Here is a 4,357-nt window from a genome sequence, read left to right as displayed (position 1 = left end):
CTGGGGGCAACTGAATCCCCGACGAGCCCCCAAATGTAGGACCCCCCCCCCCAGGCTGGGGTACCCAACATCCACGGGAGGCCGCACCCCAATAACTCAGTCCTCAGACCAGGAGATGCAATAAGCAAGAGGATTTAATCGTTTGCGCAGACGGGCCCCTGCCTCACTCGGAGAGAGAGAGGACAGCAGCCCTGAGCTCAGCTTACAGGCGATTTTTAAAGGCAAAAACCACAAACCACAACCAGCAGCAGTGGGAAGGGGGCCGGCAGCAACTGGCAGCAATGGGAGGGGGCTGGCAGCAGTAGGAGGGGGGAAGTTTCGGGTGATATCCGGCTTGTGTACGGAGCATGAAAAGGTCAGCTCTTTCTCAGCAGTTAGAATTATTTTACTTCTTACTTCCTTGTTCTGAATATTCTTCTTTGGTCTGGGGGGATTTGGTTAAATCTACTTTAACCTGGGGGGCTTTAGTTTGATTCCATCAATATATGCTTATAGAGAAATCTTATTTAGCATGCAATTCAATCAACTTACATTCCTTGGCTATTTTCATATTTTTAACTCACTGTATCTTTGGCTATGTAGGGGTAACTTCCTTGAGATTATTTTACACTTCATTCTTTCTTTAATTGTGCACAGTTTTATCCTGCCTACCAGAATTTTTATTTAAACAACTGTACTTTTTATTTCAAATATTTCAAATTTTTTTCTTTTCACAGTCAGTAAGCTTATTTAATGTCTGCCTATTTGCATATCATGTTTTGCTGTTTTTTTTTCACATATTGGAAGTTTGGAAGAGACTTCTGAGCTTGAGATTGTAGTGGGAATCAGCTGATAGATCAGGAGTGTCGCATATTTTGACACTACAATAAAACATATTACCTCCGGATGTGTTGCCGTATTCATTACTATCTTGAGAGACATACAGCTTGTAGGCTGCATGTTGGACAGAGCTGATTGCAGATAATGTTTAAAGCCGTGAGCATGGGTGATATCACTACACGAGTGAAGGATGGAGAAGATTACCATTCTGAGAAGAGGAGTGACCATCTGAAAGGAAAAGACAAAGCAGCTCATGAGTTTCATAGGAAACCAGAATATAGTCCCAGGCTTTCACAGCGAAAAACGAAGTCCAATAGAATCAGTCCATCAGGTCCTGGTTAGTAAACTGAGGTGTGAGAACTGATAATCAGTTTTAGCGAAGTTGGTAGGGTGATGGAGAATACCTGATTGGATTCCTAGTGATTGTACCTAACGATTATTTTTAAGCCCTTTTATAAGCTACAAGAAACAGGAGATTTTCCCCCACCCACCCATAGCCTCAAGTAGTAAATTGGTTTTCATATTTTGCCTCAGATGAACTTTTTAACTCCTTGCTTTTGCACAGATCAGGCTCCCTCTGCGTCTCTCTAATTTCACTCCTGGAACACAATCGTTTTTTGACTTGTGAGGATGTGTATCCGTGATCCAGCTGTACAGTTTTTATTTTATGTTCCCATCTCTTACTGCTGTGAGTTTATAACACCAAAATAATATCAAAAATTTTAGAAGTCGCTGATTGGCTGCAAGTTCCTTACATTCTTCAAAATATCTGAACATTTTAGTGGTGTTGTTAGTTAACAGTTTCTATGGAACAAGCCATGTGATTCTTCAAATCAGCAATTCGGGGGTGGATCAACTGTTTTCTTCATGCATCTATAATTAGCTATGGGCCAGCTAAGGAACCATGCATCAGAGCAACAAGGGTCACAGGGATGACTTGGCCATGTGGTCTTTTACTATCTAGCAATCAAACTTAAGATTTTACATGGTTACTGGACAGAGTTCTGAGAGAGAGAACAGAAATCCACAATACCTTTTCATGCTTACATTTGGAAATGACACAGCGACACTTCCACTACAATTTACTGAGCAAAGTAGGTCATGTGACTAGTCTCACTCCAGGGATGGAGAAATAAACTATCTCTATGGGAGAAACTAGAAGCCACATAGCAAAGGGGCCTGGATACAAGGAAGGAATGATCTGGGATATTTCTGCAAAAAATGTACTGTAAGCAGAGTATATGATGGACTTCAACTGCAGCGGAATAATCAGATATAAAGAGAAAGGGTACATTAGTAACTTCTGAGCAGTGCATAAACAAGAAGTAGTAGGCCAGGTCCAGCTGCAGCTGAGGCTCTACGTGCCATTCAGGACGGGTTCCACATTGGATGCCATAATCAGGAAGTGTGCTAGGAGCCCTGGGGAGTCAAACTCCTTCCTGCTTTTCAAGGAGCTGTTACTTGAAAAGATAATTCTGGCCAAGCCTCTGGTTCTACAATGAAGTTGAATATTAAGCAATTTAAGTTGATGAGTCAAGGGAAAAATCATTGGAAAGAGGTAGACTGCAAGTGTGGGTGAAGAGGAAGAAGTCATGGGAGGAGATTAAAAGCACTAAAAAGGGACAAAGATGGCATACAGTGCTTGAACTTTGGCCAAGATACTTAACTGATGGAAAAGCCAAGGGCTGAGCAATGTGTCAACCTTCAGGAGACAAAGGGAAAAGAATCCAAGTTCTCCCAAGTGATTTTCTATTGTAGTTAAACCAGAAAGAATGTACTGCTTTTAAGCGAAGGAACACTTGCATCAAGAAGAATTCCGCACAGTTCAGCAAAGATGGGTCCTTGCTTGTGACAGTGTGGAAAAACTTTTCAGGGAGTTACCAAGATATCCTCTTCATTCCATGGCCATCTTAGTTGTTAGTGTCCTTGGTATCCAGGTCTGTCAAGGCCCAAACTAGCCCAGAGGTCTGTGCTTGGAGGGTACATCACCCTGTGGGTTTTCAGTCCCAACTCTGATAGTCACATGGGTTTCTTTTCATTCAGTTAGCTGCTTTCTGGAGTCTGCAGACTAGAGGCCAATAAGCACAATGTCCTTTGATTACTTTTTTCATCTACTTAAACTACTTAGTGAATTTTTTTTTAATATTGGCAATATTTGGCTAGAATTCCCATTCCTAGAAATTATTGGCTGTTTTGGCTATCTTGTAAGTTAAAGGCAGGGACTGGAGCGCATCATTTCATCATCATTGTCATCATCATCACTGTGTGTGTGTGTGTGTGTGTGTGTGTGTGTGTGTGTGTGTGTGTGTGTGTGTGCATGTACAGACACATGATTGCCATGGCACATGTGTGAAGGTCTGAGGAAAACTTTCAGGGGTCGGTTCTCTATTTCCACCATAGCTTCCGGGTTTGATCCTCGGATCATCAGGCTTACACAGCAAACTTTTACCTTCTGAGCCATCTCGCTGACCCTGAAACTGGTCTTTAAAATGTCTTTAAAAGGCCTGAAAAATACGGCCTCCAAAAGCGTCAAATCTGTTTAAGCCATTGCCCCCAGTGAGACTGCTCACCAACCTCTGTCCTTGGAAACCACTGGAGTTCTGCCCTTTGAGCAGAATGAAGATGGCTCCGACAAGTCGTGCATTCCCGTAACACTCAACATCTCCCTCCAAACCTGAAGAGCAATGACACAGATATTAGTCAGTCACTCTAATACAAAACCCGGCAGACATTTGGGGAATGAAATGGGAAATATTTAATAACTGTGTTCTTCATGCTTCTATCCCCCAAACAAATCTAATACAGTATTACATTATGGGTATGAATTTATGCTGTGGGAGAGATTTTATCTTAGACTCAGGAAAAAGGAGACAGAAACAGAAATATTAGAGTGCTGGGCTGTGCTGAGAATCGTGCTTTGCTCTTTTAATTTGCCACGTGGAATGCATTCCCCCGTCCTTTTGGTTCTTGCTCTGTAATGTTCTAGGATTCCCTGCTCCCCAGGTGCCCTGCCAAAGCTTCCATACACAGCCATATCACCTTCTGGTGGGATTGTTGTGGCAGTCTCTGTCACAGACTGGATTGTTTCCCCTTGACCTTTATGTGATGAAGTCCAGCGCCAACCCCCTATGCCTCTGAAGATGCCTTTGAATTTGGAACTGGGGTCTTGAAGGAAGTAATGAAGGTAAAATGAGATCGTATGGCTGACCCCTAAATTAATGTCCTTCTAAGAAGAGGCCATTAGGGCAGAGACACACATAGAGGGAAAACCCTGAGGATGGAAGGGGAGGTGGAGGGGAGAGATAGTCATTTACAAACCTAGGAGAGAGGTCTCAGAATGAAACCAGCTCTGCTGACACTTTGATCTTGGACCTTTAGCCTTCAAAATTATATGCAAACAATTTTGGGAGGCTGAGGATGTTACTCAGTGGTAGAACTCTTGCCAAGAATGTGACCTGGGTTCTATCCCTAGCACCATGAAAGAAAGAAAGAAAGAAAGAAAGAAAGAAAGAAAGAAAGAAAGAAAGAAAGAAAGAAA

The 4,357-nt window shown here is 42.6% G+C and overlaps 1 long non-coding RNA gene across 1 annotated transcript in view; it reads right to left on the bottom strand.

Moving 5' to 3' along the window:
- Positions 1 to 892: 892 nt before the first annotated feature.
- Positions 893 to 4,357, bottom strand: part of LOC115067236 — a 7,428-nt gene continuing 3,963 nt past the window's right edge. Inside the window, exons 2-3 of the long non-coding RNA XR_003846669.1 lie at positions 3,394 to 3,493; positions 893 to 1,047 (exon numbers count right to left, since the gene is read on the bottom strand). This is a non-coding gene — a long non-coding RNA (uncharacterized LOC115067236). The remainder of the gene's footprint in view (positions 1,048 to 3,393; positions 3,494 to 4,357) is intronic.

Source organism: Nannospalax galili, unplaced genomic scaffold (genome assembly GCF_000622305.1).
Source record: "Nannospalax galili isolate Female #2095 unplaced genomic scaffold, S.galili_v1.0 scaffold144, whole genome shotgun sequence".
NCBI lineage: Eukaryota > Metazoa > Chordata > Mammalia > Rodentia > Spalacidae > Nannospalax > Nannospalax galili.
The sequence above is the reverse complement of the archived record's forward strand: the minus strand, read 5'-3'. Positions and strand labels throughout refer to the sequence as shown.